The 14794-nt window shown below is 43.4% G+C and overlaps 1 protein-coding gene across 3 annotated transcripts in view; it reads left to right on the top strand.

Annotated features, from left to right (window-relative positions):
- The first annotated feature begins 1056 nt into the window (after positions 1 to 1056).
- Positions 1057 to 14794, top strand: part of SLC7A14 (solute carrier family 7 member 14) — a 64950-nt gene continuing 51212 nt past the window's right edge. For 2 of the 3 annotated variants that reach the window (XM_043522496.1, XM_043522497.1), the window contains exon 1: positions 1342 to 1528. The gene's annotated coding sequence lies outside the window, so the exon portion shown is untranslated. Of the gene's footprint in view, positions 1529 to 14794 lie in introns of all 3 variants that reach the window. The other variant, XM_007055489.3, reaches the window with a different exon arrangement.

Consider the following 14794-nt stretch of genomic DNA (forward strand, 5'->3'; position numbering starts at 1 on the left):
CACATCTGTACCCTAGAGTTCAGAGTGGGGAGGGAACCCTGACAGGCCCCTATCTTTAAAATAGGCCTAACTAGACCAAAAAGTGACACACTGGACTAGTGTGTCTTAACCCCCTCTAGTGCCTGGACTGTATGAAGAGATTTGAGTCTGATAGGATTCTGAGCGGTAGAGTTGGCTATGAGTGTGGAGTACCTTTAGCTCAAGCAGCAGCAGATTGCTAAACCTCTTCATGTACTACAGGCACCAGAGGTGACAAAGACACATTTGGCCAGTTGTTACACAAATACCAGAAGCAGGGAATGGGCGACAGGGGATGGATCACTTGATGATCATCTGTTCTTTTCAGTCCCTCTGAAGCACTTGGCATTGGCCACTGTTGGAAGACAGGATAGTGACACGAGTGAGCTGTGGCTCACGAAAGCTTATGCTCAAATAAATTGGTTAGTCTCTAAGGTGCCACAAGTACTCCTTTTCTTTTTGCGAATACAGACTAACACGGCTGTTACTCTGAAACAGGGCGTAGCGTTGGCTTGGTAGGGGCAGTGTACAACCCTGAGCTTCACCGCATATCACATGAGCGATGACACGGCTCACTCCTGGGCTAGGAGGTTGGCCCACAGAGGGGGTGAGTGGAGGTCGGAGCGTGATTCAGGGACAAGTAAAACTCCTGGACCTGTTCCCTTCTGCTCTCCTCCCAGCCCTATCGCCAGGCTTCACCCAGGCGGATGGGGTGGGGACAGAAGCAGGAGTACGCCCCCTTGCAGACTCCCATTAGATGGGAATCAACTGGGATTCCCAGCCCCCACCGCGTGGGTGGCTCAGGCAGGGACTCCCACCCCACGCCCCTGGAGATGGGGGGCTAAGCAGGGAACCCCAGGGGAGGCTGCGGGGCCGCCCACGAGGGCAGCAGGCTGGTCCCCCGGGCCCAGAGCCGCCAGGAACCCTTCACCCAGCGCCGCAGCTGCGACTCCGCGGGGGCGCCGGCTGCATCACGCCTGGGGCGGCGGGCGGCTCTGCCGGCTCTCCCCGGATCACGTGGCGGCGGCGGGGCGGGGCAGGGGCTGGGGAGCGCTGAATAATTGAGGCGCTGCAGCGCCCGGCCTCCCGCTCCCTGCTGGCCGGCGAGAGGCAGACGGGAGCTGCCGGTGCGGTAGGTGGGCCCCCCGCCCGCGGGAGTGAGGAGCGGCTAACGCCCCTCTCCAGCCGCCTGCAGCCTCCTCCACCCCGAGCGGCGCTGTGCAAGCCCGGCCCCCTCCCCGCCTCTCCCCTGGATCCCCCCCCCCCCCCGCCCCGCTGGTTGCGAGGGCAGCAGGAGCTCGGAGCTGCAAACCTGCCGTTCCCAGCCGCCCCCCCCCCTCCCCGCTCCAGCCGAGCTCATCCTCGGGCTCCTTGAGCTGCGGGTGCTGCAAACCCCCCCGCAGCCCCAGCCGGGCTCAGCTCCCGCATCCTCCTCCGGAGACAGCCCGGAGCTGCCCGCCCGCCCCGCGCCAGCTGGGCTGAGTCGAGCTCCTGCGTCCTCCTCCAGTGGGTGAGTGCTGCTGAGCCCCCTGGGCACCCACCGCACGGCTCCTGGCCTGCTCTCCTCGGGGTCCCACCTCTCCTCCCCGCGGCCCGGCTGCCCGTCAGCGTTGCCTGGGATTCGGATTATGCTGGCAGGGAGAGGTGGGGGGAACAGGGGATGGAAGGAGCCGGACTGACCTGCCCGTTCCCCTGGGTGGAGAGGGAAGTACGGGGGATGGGGCATCACTCCTGATGCTTTGGTAGCTAGGGGGTAGGGGTTGTCCCTTTCACCCTCCATAGGAGGCTCAGAGGTTGCCCACGTCCCTGGAGGGGAGGGGGCGCCCATTAGTGCTGCGGTGTTTGGGGGTCCCCTCTCTTTATGCTGGTTCCTCCCCGCCCATGGGAAGTTGAGGGACAGCCTGATCCTAGGAGGAGGAGGCATTCACAAATGGAGTTTTTGTGTGTGTGTGGGGGGGGGTGTTTTTGTTTTTGTGTGTGTCTAGGTGTGTATGGGGGGTGCAGGGTGATGTCTGGGCTCTTTCCCCCTCCTCTTCTGCCCCCACCTGGGTGCTCATTGGCGTGGGAGGGAACAGGGTCAGTGTGTTTGGAAGTGAACGTACCCCCCTCGCCTCTCCCGCCCCTGGTAAGCACTGCCCTAGATACTGCCACATACTAAAGGGATGCCAAGGCCTTGCACCCCTGGCTCAGAGCAGCATCACTGTTGGATAAGAAGCAGACAGCCAGGGCTTTGGATATAGGCTTCCCTACTGCTGGGAAATGAGAATCCAGCACAAGCTGAGAAGTAATTCACCTGGGATAGTGTTTTCCTGGCCTCCCATTCACCGGCGTAGATTTTCCTAGCCTTGGCCAGAACACTAAAGAAGGGAAGGTGCTGCCTTCGTACCTATTCCTGTTACAAGCTAGGAGGAAACAAAAATGAGGAAAACCAAACTGACTTCTTAATGACCTAGCCAGACTGATTAAAGAGGAGAAATGTGTATTTTTAAAAGTGCTAGTAGCCTGTACTGTAAAGGGGAGTAGAGGACATGATGGGTTTAAGGTTGATGAGCTCAGGATTAATAGGAAACAGAGAGTAAGAGAGCATAAAGTGAAAGGATAAACACAGACTGATCTGAATTAAATATGTACCCAGGAAAAGCTTTCTTCTTACAAGTTCTGAGAGAGAGAGAGAGAGAGAGCACGCTCACAGGGGACTAGTGGGACCAAAGGGAGTGGGGGATATAAAAGATGTAAATCAGGTGAGGGGAAGAGAAAACGTAAGGAAGGAAATTGAGTGAGTGAGTAGCTGGTTGCAGATATCTGGCAGGATCAATGTGGTCTCCTTTGCCATCAGACAGATCTCTACTGGAGAAAGGAACTGGACGTCATCATCACATTAGGTGTTGTTGACGAAACACGGAACCTTAGCCAAAGGGGCTAATTTTTCTTGTTGTGAAAGTGATTCATCCATTTCTTTAAGAGATGTTTTTTGTTGATGGATTTGACTCTGTTCACATCCTAGCTGTGAGTTCTCTCTCTGTCTATTTATGGGTATGTAAAATGGGAATATAATATTTATTTACCTACATTGGAGCAGTGTTTTGAAGATTAGTTGATGTCTGCACAGCACTTTGAAGGGGGGAAAGGGCTATCGAAGGGCTAAGTATTATTAACAAACCCCAATGACTGGAAAAACCCAGGAGTTCTATATAGTAATAGAGGAGGCAGCATGGGTGCTGTTCACGGTGCTGAAATCTCCATTCCTGGATCAGCAAAAGGATCAACTAGATAGTGACAATGCAAGTATTAAAAAAAACACCATGCATTAAACAACATTATGGCTGAAGCTGGAAAAAAAATCAAGGCATTAAACATTATGACTATCACATACTACCCTTGATCTATGGTTGCAAAACCCATTGACATCACTCAGAGAAGGATATTTTCCTAAATTTAGGGCTTGACACCCTCCCATCAATTTTCATAACTCCCATTGACTTTAAGAGTTATAAGAGGGTCACATTCAAGCCTGGGGTAATTCCATGATTCCATATTATTTAGTACTTATTACCACTTTTCAGATGGAATTTTCAAAAGCACTTAAGCCACTGCTCATAAGTCACTTAGGGCTTGTCTATATGGTGGAGTAATATGCTCTACGGGGGTGTCATTTCTAAAGCACACTAACATGTTGCACATTAATTGGTACATAAAGACCCTTGTTGCACTTTAAAGTAGTACTGCTTGAAACAGCACTATGTTAAAGTGCACTAGGGAACCTTTAGCACACCCTAGCAGGGTCTACATGGCCAATTAATGTGCAGCACATTAGTGCCCTTTAGAAATCACACCCCCGTAGACGACATTACATCACTGTGTAGACAAGCCCTTAGGCACTTTTGAATATCCAACCATCTTTAGGCCGCTTTACAAGCAGCGGGCCACATTCCCCTGCGATTTACATTGCCTGCTAAATGTCAGTTTACATACCATGACTTAGTGCATCCCCATTGACGCTGTGTCAGCAGGACTCCTGCAGTAAGAATTAAAGTTGCTCCCCCAGTAGGATTAAAAGTTGCTCCCCAAATCCTGCAGAAACTCTAAGAAGGGCAAATGGGAATAGCCCCAGCTGGCTTCCCTAGGGATGCATCCCTCCCTCTGACACATATTAACTGCATTAATCTGGCCCATTAATGAATTAATCCTCTCAATATCCCTCAACAGTACACAAGTACATTTTACCATGGCAGGATATTTGTTCAGTGGGCCAGAATTTGTCATTTGACACTATAAGTTGGGTTGATAAAGATGTGATAAATGCCTTACAAAAGTCTAAATATGACTTAGTACTGCAGGAATGCCTGATTAAAAAATTAGCATTATCAATATCAGCAAAGCATACCTTAAATGGACTAAGATCTGGCTGATAGGTTTCAAAAAGTAGATGTAAATTTGGAATCACTGAATGTTGGTGTTTCTAGTGGGATTCCACAGGGATCAATACTAGACCCAACACTACTCAACATTTCGTCAATAATGTGGAAAACAATGTAAAAATCACACTTATAAAGTATGTGGATGACACAAAGATTGTCAGAGCAGTAAATAATAATGAGACTGATACAGGAATAGTGTATCCACTTCTGGTGCCCACATTTTCAAAAGGATGTTGAAAAACTGGAGAAGGTGCAGAAAAGAATTTTAAAAAATGATTCAAGGGCTGGAGAAAATGCCTTGCAGTGAGAGAGAGACTTAAAGAGCTCAGTCTGTTTAGTTTATCAAAAAGAAGACGGAGAGGTGACTTTGTTACAATGTATAAATATCTTCACTGAGAGAAAATACTGTAGAAAATAATCTAGCAGAGAATGGCAGAACAAGAACCAATGGCTGGAAGCTGCAGCCAGACAAAGTCAAATTAGAAATAAGGCATAAACTTTTATCAGTGAGGGTGATTAACCAGTGGAACAAACTACAAAGGAAAGAGGTCGATTATCCATCTTTGATGTCTTCATATCATGACGTCTTGATGTCTTTCTGGGAGTTATGCTTTAGTCAAACGCCGAGTTATTGGGGTCAATACACAGGTAAGTGGGTGAAATGTAAAGGCCTATGATATACAGGCGGCCAGATGATCTAATGGTCCTTTCTGGGCTTAAACTTGATGAATCAGGCCCCAGGGTAAAAATCCCCACTGCGCGCGCACACACCATTCCTAGTGGGAGCTTCAGCACATACTCTGAGGGGAGAATGAATGAGAAGCCACCTCAACTTTGAATACCTTACTTTTCCCCTCAGACTGCCTCAAAACTTTAACTTTGCCTAAAAGGAACTTTTCTTTGTATGCATCAAAAACAAAAAAAAACTTACATGCCTCTTGGGCGAACACACATTTTAAACTGATCTAAATAACTTTAGGCTCATCTGACCAATGTGCAAATTCATCCCTTGTGCAGCTTCATTGACTTCAGTGCAGCAGGGAAGAATTTGTTGTAAAGGTGTATATACACAAGCTTATGTTCCTTTTTTAAAAGCAGAGTTTATTTTGGACACCGTAGATCATAGTGGCTCATATTCTAGTGTGTAAATCCTGCTCACATTTCAGACTACTGACCCAAGAAACTTCTTCCTTCTTTGGATACAAAACAGTGCATTTTCTTAATCCAGAGGTTGCACATGCCAGATAAGGGCATGGTCCTGCTCCCTTTGAGGACAATGGGAGTTTGGTAGTGATTTCAGTGAGAGCAGGGCCAGGCCTCAATGGCCAAATTCATTGCTCCTTGTAAACTGGGGCAGCTCCTCTGAAGTTAGTGGGTTGGCAAAGGGTCACATAGTGTTGAATATAGCCCTAGGGCTCCAGGCTAAAAATCCTTATGACATTTTAATGAAAATAGTTGATAAATGAACTAACTCAGACCCTCCCAGCCCTGAAATATCTGAACACATCTGTCCATTGTAAAACTAAAACTTCCTGGAAATTTTCTGTTTAAATTATTAAATATTTTCTTTAGTAATAAGAATGCTAACAAGAATCAAGCATTTCTCATTTGGGCGAGGTGGTAGGATTCCTCCAGCTAAAAGAGTAATTTTTGTGTTTTTTCAGACTTGGTTAAAGAAATTAACTCCCACACTGGATCCATCACTGTAAAGTTTAAGGCTCTATGTAGGCCTGAACATACAATCCTTTTGTGAGTAAAGCTCTCTTTGTGGGAGCTAAGGACATGCAAAGGTGCAAAATCAAAAATTATGGCAATTATTTGGCTAATTTCTGAAAATAAGATTTATAATGGAAAGCCTCACAGAATCCAAATGGTAGTAGACCAGATACTCATCTTAATTACCACAATGTAAACTCGGAGCAACTCCCATGAAATAATTGGAGCTACTCCTGGTATAAATGAGAGCAGATTCTGACCTAGTGGCACAAACAGAAGAGATTCATAAAATATTATTCACTCAAGCCGCGAGATACTGCGGAGTTATGAACGTTAATTGAGAACAATGTTGCTAGCATTCAGTAAATGTTTTCATGACGTGTGGTTCCTGCATCTCACCATTAACCATATTGCCCAGAGTTGAGGTTATTGAGCGAGATCTCAACACAGGCTGTGGGCCCTACTAATGCTGACACTTCTTCTCTATTCTGTATTGGCTAGACTGGAATGTTGTTACTAGACCATTGTTCTTCCCTGCAATAAAACTATCAAAGTGAAGCCCAGGCATTTATAGAAAATAAAAACAGTGAGATGGAGCCATGTAGGAGACCTACATTCAGCCACATGATTCTATTGTTTTATTGTCATTCTGCATTACTTTTATATCAATAATTTACTGAAAGACATAATACCATAAATTAACTCTACCTGGCAGGTGAACAAAAGAACAGCTTTTACAGTACTGTTTTTCAAACACTGCATTCTAATTCATGAGCCTTTCTAAAATTACAGGGCCAGGTAGTTTGCTCCTAGCAGGGAAGTAGCTTATTGCTGAATAAAATAGTTATTGGTATTATGTTACAGGCATGTAGGGGGGATTTAGTTGCTGAATCTTTTAGGCAGGTGTTTTTCAAAATGAGTAACTGACCCACAAATAAGCTCAGTAGAGCAGAGCAGATATATGGAGCTCCAAGACTGTGAATCTTTAAGGAGACATCACTGATATTAAAATGCAAAGATAGCTCTGTGGCATTCTGAATTTGAATAAAATATTAAATTGAAAGCAAGGCTAAATCCTCCTGTCCTTAATGGAGGCAAAACTTCCACTAGATTCAAAAGGACTGTTGCCAGAGTAAAGACTGCAAAATGATCCCTATGTCTATTACATTTGCTCAGGAAGTGAGTAATGGGATATATAAAGCTTCTTATTTCTAGGTTACCAGTTTGAATACAGCCTGTGCTGGCAGTAACTGCAATGTGTTGCCATGTTTAGTGGCCAATATGAAACAAATTGGCAGTCCCAGTCCTGTTCCCAGGGCCATATCACCACCCCTTAGGCAATAATCAGCAGTCTTGCTGGCTAGGGTTTGGATCATGGTTCAGCACAGCTCTTTAGACTCTGCTTAGCTTTAAGCATGTGCTTCAGACCATTCCTATTTAGGGAATCATTTAAGCATGTGCTTAAGTTCCACAGACTTCAATAGTACTTTTGCATAGGTTTAAATTTAAGAATATGCTTAAGCGCTTTGTTGAATTGGGCCATAATAGTATGGAGAACAGCCAGCCATCTCATGTCTAGAGGACGTCCCTCCAAATCGGAGATGGAGCTCGCTATTCTGGCAGGAAAGCAAGCCTGCACTGTTGCTGTCTGTCCTCAACCTCTTTACATGGATAAAGAGGGCTTTAGTGTTAGGCTCTCCACACTATTTAAACAGAGCAGTGATGCTCTGTAATGGAAGCTGTGAGCAGATCGACTCTGTGTGCTGTGTGTGTATCTGAATCCCAGAGTAGCTAGTTCAGAGTGCAACACTGGCCATGGAATTTGCAGAGCCAGTGACCCTAACACCCAGCACAAGTGCTGCAGAGAGGTTCCAGCTATGACTCCAACCCACTGGCTGTAGCAGCTGCTGTGTGAAGGTTGAGACTATGCTACAGTGCCAGGTTGGGGGGAGGGGATTTTACCTCCACCACCCCCAAACTCACATGCAAGGAGCTCAGCTATTCTTGCTTTATGTGAGTGAAGTGAATTCCACCCTTCACGAACGGCACAAAATCCCTAACAGGGCAACAGTTTCCTGGAAACTGAGCAAAGCTTTCAAAAAGCAGCCTCCGTTTGTGCAAAAGAATAAGACAAGCAAAGAAAAACCCCAAACAATATTTGCACAGTCCAAAAAGAGAAGCAATAAAGTCTCCTAGCAAGCCAGAGCCAAGTACACAAGTTCCCACAAGGACTGCGTCTTAGGGCTTGTCTACAAGGGGAAGTTATTCCAAAATAAGCTAGGGTGTGAATTTAAAGCACAATTCTGGAATGGCTCCCCATGTGGACACATCTACTGTTATTTTGTAATGACTGCGATAGCTATTATGGGCAACTTCCCCATGTGGACAAGCCCTTATATTTGACCCTCTGCCTCTGGTCCAGAGTCAGCTCATTACTATGTGATGGGATTGAGATATTGGAGATAATTCAGCTGTCATACGATACTATGGACTTCAGCTCCCTCAAAACTTCACTGAGATGCCAATACCCTTAAAATTGCCTGGAGAGCTATGACGGATTAAATCTACCTGCTGCACACAAGGCTGACAATGGTTCCAATAGGTGCAAATAAGCAGTGTATACTTCCTATAAGAAGATCTGCCTGCCTCCAGAAGAAAACAACTACACCTACAGTTCCTGCTGACTTGCCATGACTAGTGTTGTGACATCCTTTTGCAGTGGCCGTTCATATACTCATGTCCAGTGCTGCCAGCCCAGTGCCAATCTCGGATGAAAAATGGCATATCAGGGCCAACAGCCATGACCTTGCAGAATGGCAGAAATAGAGACAGGGATAGAGACAGGCTTGCTTTTTCTTGTATGAAATGCATAACCATCGGCAATATAGCATGTATTATATGATTGCATTGGAGAAATGAATAGGCTATACGTGAAAAAGTGCATTTTCATATTATGTTTTCAGGAATTTCCTTTTTTCAGCCATCTCTTGCATTAATTAGTTGATTAGCAAAAGCATGGAAATAGGGCCGCAAGGCATAATCAATTACAGTGGTATAACCGATGATAGAACATGATAACCAATGAATCAACCCCCACCCCTGCACAAAAAAAGACTAATGTATTTGAAAACTGAAAGAACAGGATCAATGATAAAGAGTCAGAGGGAAGCAAAAGGCCCACTCAGGACACTGACAGTTTGTGTAGCAGACAGGCCTTCTCAAGCACAAAAGTTGCCCTAGGTAAACGCTGCTAAGATAAAGGAAAATGGCATTTTCCCCTTTCACTAATTGCAGATAACTCCTGAATACAGGGAGCAGGTTTGCATGTGCTTTTTCCACATATCACCATTGTGGGGTTATTCAGGATGGAATAATGCACAACAGATCAACCTTTCCTTTGAATAATTCTGCCCGTTTCCAGCATTCTTGATCTTCTAGAGCTTGTATTCCCCAGAAGGCCACAGATACACAATGTTGCCAACCCCAGTTGCTCAAAAATTGAGTCAGGACCCCCAAATCATGAGACTGGCTTTAAAATAAAGGAGCTTTTTAAAGATAATATATATGTGGTTCTTTTTCTTTGCCTTCTGGGTTGAGCCTTTTGGATGCAGGTAAGTCACATTTTCAAGCTTCTCCTCACAACCACAAGAACTAAACACTCACTTTTTAAAAAACAGAAAGCTGAGATTTTTCACATAATCACATGACTCCAGGAACTGGGGCTTTAAGAAATAGACCAAATATTTCAAGGCTCCAATCACAAGAGTTGGCAACACTGGGTATTTTGTATTATATCACGCCATAACTGCGGGCTTTAATTTCAATAAAGCTACTCAAAGAGTGAGGTCAGCATGAGAAAGGGGTGGGAGGAGGAGGAAGACTGGTCGTATTGATCAGATTCTACGAGGTGCTGTGCACTTGCAAATCTCATTCATTTCAATGGGAATTGTAGGTATTTGGTCCCTCTTGATATCAGGTCTGTGTTTTAAATGCTGATCATTACTTTTCTTGTTTGGAAGGTGGAATGTCAGTGTCATGCCAGTTCTTTCCCGAACAAGATAAACTCTGTTGTTGCCACTGAAATTCACGACATCCAGGAAAGAAATAAGCTGTCATTATGATGTATCAGCCAGCACTGCCAATACAGACTTTGTAAAAGTAAAAATCCATCCTGTTTAATTAGAATGCTTCACACATTAATAAATAAACTTTTGTGAATTATGTCAAATGAAACAGCTCTCATGATTAGCCTCAAGTAAATTTTAATGGTTTGCATTTGAAGATGAGGAGAAAAAATGGATCTGCAAAGAAAACAAAGAGCAGCAAAGTAATTATAAAGCCTTCATGCTGCATATTGAAGGAAATGCAATTATTTTAAAAAATGAACACTTATAAGTAATTATTTCTTACTATTAAAATGATTGGATCCGTGCTACCAAATGGCAGCCTGACCACCATGGTATAGTGAGATGTGTTATATAAAACTGGCTCTCACCAAGACAATAATTACTAAAAGTATAACCTGACAAATAGCAAAAGGTCCACAGTTCCAAACACACACATCTCTAGCTACTCATCTCTAAATAATACTAATGGCAACTGCGCCACTAAAATCACACACACGTTTAATTGAAAACAGGCTGCTTACTATGAAGATACTTCAAATGAGAAAATATTACACATTGATTTTTTTCAGATGTCTCTGCATTACCGGGTACAGAATCTCTAATACCCCATATAGAGCTGGTGGGTTCAAAGTGTAAACCTGTCGTTTAATCTAGTGCCTCAGAATTTGGGTGACCCACATGTGATAACTTAAAGAGATGGGATTTTCAGAGTTTAGCTGTTAGAGCCAGATTTTTAAAGGAAATCAATGGGAATTAGGTGTCTAAATACCTTTAAAAAATCTTGTCCTTAACACTTTCTGGAAATCTCACATTTAAGGATCTCACATTGGGCACCAAACTTGAGGTACTCAGAATCACTCGTTATTTTGAAAATCTTGACCAGTTTGTTTAAATGTCATTCTCTTTATAACCCCTAACCACAGAGAAGTATAGGGCTGCAGTATTTGACAGTTGTAAATTATAATAGTGTTTACATGTGGAATACAAATTCGCTCAAATGCAGCAAATGAAAATTGGAAAGTATAAAAAGTTAATTATTTCCTAAATAGAATGTAGCATAAGTGGTAAAGCCTTATTGTCTTTGATCCAGTATTCAGAGGTGCTTCAACCTCCTCTGCAAACACTAGCTAATTAATCTTAACAGCACCCCTGCAAGATAATTGTCTGCATTGTACAGATGGCAAAACTGAGACTGAAAGGTTAAGTGACTTGCCTATGATCAAAGAGGGAGTCTGTATCCGAAGTAGCACTGAGAAGTTTCTCGTTCCCAATCCTAAACTCAAACCACTATTCTAGTGCTATTCATTAGCAGTACTATTATTCTTTTAAGGCTTTTAATTTGCAATCTCAGACAGCAATGACATATTAGACCTTTTTAACAAATGTGTAAATTGACTATATCACTGTATCTGCCATTCTGATTCCTTTTTTGTCACTAAATATTCTGTTGCAAATGCAAATGGAATGTTTTAAGCATAGTGCATTTCTTAGAACATATTCAGTCTTAAGACAATCTTTTAAGTCTATCTTAAGTACACTATATGTGGTTCTTTACGGCTCTATGCTTTGTTTAATCATTTATACCTGTGCAAAGTGGGTGTGAACCCTGGTGTAAAATGCAATCAAATCAGAATTTTAAACAAGCTTTCCACAGGTGTAAATGACTATACAATGTGCAGGGTAATAGAGAATCTGGTGCCTAGAGTTATATGGGATGTGATTTACTGGGAGGTAAAGATACTGTCTGAGTGAGCATCAAAGAAATGCCTCTAAATAAATGTCAATTTATATTATTGGGCAGGTGTTGTAAGAGTTATTAGTTACTGATACTTCAGAACACATCAAGCATGTTAGGGTAGAATAAAGTAGCAAATTGTCAAAGAACCAATGGCACATTCTCCAGCTCATATATGTTAACCACAGCTGACACTTAAGAGAAAGCAGCTCAAAGAATTGGGCTTGCAGACAGAGTTGTCTGCGCAGATACCACTTTATACTAATATTCATGCCTATGATGTTCTACTCAGGACATCCAGAACTGTGAGCCACTGTGCTGCTACTCTGCCTCAATAGGGGAGTTTGGCGGGAGATTTGACTGTCAGTCAGCTCTCTGCCACCCCAGTCTGACTACCTCACCCACAAACTCCTTGAGATTCTGCCAGTCTTTACCTTGCCTTCAAGGCAACAGTCAGTGAACCCTAGTTCCCGAGTTCCCCAGAGACATCACTCTGTAGTGTCCCTCTCACTGGACCCTCACAGAAATTGTTACATTTGCTGCCTCCAAAGAGACAATGTACATGTTAGGTTAGCTGCAGATTCATACTTCACTTCAACAAAGCAGCACTCGTACCGTTTATAATAAAACTAAGAATAAGTTTATTAATTAAGAACAGAGATTTAAGTGATACTAAGCAAGAGCGGGGAAAAAAAGACAGGTATGGTTACAAACAAATACAAAATAAAACATCTTTTCTGGTGTCTAAAGCTTAACAGATTACAATCCTGGCCTCAAGCAATTTCTTACCTATAATCAGTTCCCAGAGACTTCAGCCCACATGGTTGAATGATCCAACTTTCACTGACTCCAAGAGCTCTGGCCTCTTCTGTCAGAATGTCACAATGCCTACACTCTTTCTCACATGGTATTTTTGTTACAGCAATAATGCAGACTATTGTAAGGGACCAGTGTAGTCTGGACAAATTGCTTGTGATGTGGGCAGCATCTAATTGCATGGAAGCTTAAACCAGCAATCGATGTAGATACCTAATGACCTTCACCACTGAGCACTTTAAGGAGAATGCCAGTTTTAACCTCGGACATTGTAATTAGTTGCCCAAATTCCCCATCCTAGTGCTCATTTTAGTACTGAGGTGTCAAACTGCTTTTTTTTTTTAATCTGCCTTAGTTAATCCAGCTTCCTTCAAACAGAGTGATGATTAGCCCAAGCAACTCACTGGTGGGGTGTGGAGAGAAAAGTCAGTGACAGAGACAGAGCGAGAGAAGAATCTGCTAAAGTTAGCAATTCATGCATGTTATTTTGATTACTAATGAAATACAGAACAGGTTCTGGTTCTATTTCTGGTTCTGTTGCTGACTTGCCTTGTGACTCTGGTCATGTCACTGAAACCTTCAGTGCCTCAGTTTCACCATCTGTAAATGGGGATAATACTCATCCATCTTACAGCAGCATTAACGTTGGTAAATCACATAAAGGTACTGAAATGAAAGGTGCTATAGAAGCACAAAGTGTTGTTAAATCCCCCCAAAATTTCATTTTACTATTAACAAAAAAAACCGGTTTAGTTGATGGAGAAGAAAACTTGACTAAGCTTAAAATAAATCACTAGCTCGATTTCAACCAAAATTTGTATTTTAAAACAAATAACTCCACTCAGGCTGAGAGTTTATATGTCAAAATTCAGCCCCATATCAATGTTAAGCGCTCAGGGTCAGATCCTGAAACAGGAACTGTATGGGTGGAGCCCCACACCTGCATGGAGCCCTATTGATTTCAAGGATGTGTCTTTGGGTGATAAATCCCTTAATTCAGTGGTTTTCAACCTTTTTTCATTTGTGGACCCCTAAAATATTTCAAATGAAGGTGTGGGCCCCTTTGGAAATCTTCGACATAGTCTGCAGACCCCCAAGGGACCGTGGACCACAGGTTGAAAACCACTGCCTTAATTTAACAGAGAGGTTTATAATGGAAACAATGACACAACTTTTATTGTGGTATCACAGCGAGGCACTGACATAGTAAAAAACAAACATATTAAACCCCAAATCAGAGTACACTGAAAAGGTACGTAAGAAGGGAAAATACTAACTTGACGAGATCCTTCAACAGGAGCATTCCACCTTATCTACAGTGGCTCATAACTGCTGTCTGACTCACTTAATTCTATTGTAGGCAAACTGAATTGCATTACTGACGTCATTACTTTCCCTGCTTTGGGAGATGTATTAAAATCAATAGCTTCTATTCATTCAAACCAGCCTGCATCACAATCACCAGGCTAATAATTAATAAAGAGAGGAGAGACGCCAAGCTGGTGCATTTCTTCGTGTCTGTTTCTCTTGTCTTTCATCTCAGGTCCTAGCTGTGCTAACTCAGCAAGCAGTGTGTAGTCCATTTGTAGTCTGGTTTAACATGTCAAGCTCGCATTCCTTGTGAAGTCAATGGTCCAAACAAAAAAAAAAAAACCCCACCAGATAAGGCTATAAGGGACATCCATGAGAGCAAATCATTCTTCTCAAGGGAAAAATAAAGCCCTTATTAATATTTATATTATAGTAGCACCCAAAATGTGCTAGGCACCTAGACAAGCAGACAGGCACTACAATGCTAAAGGAGAGGTCTAGTCCCAAAGAGCTTACAATCTAAAGAGACAAAGGGTGGTGTAGTGTTGCAACATACAAGCAAAGTGATCAGGGTAATACTACCTCTCTGCAGTTTCATTTTGCAATCCTGTCAGGTGCTAAGGGGCTGTCCATAAATTACATAATGCATTAGG

The sequence above is a fragment of the Chelonia mydas genome, chromosome 9, assembly GCF_015237465.2.
Source record: "Chelonia mydas isolate rCheMyd1 chromosome 9, rCheMyd1.pri.v2, whole genome shotgun sequence".
Classification (NCBI taxonomy): domain Eukaryota; kingdom Metazoa; phylum Chordata; order Testudines; family Cheloniidae; genus Chelonia; species Chelonia mydas.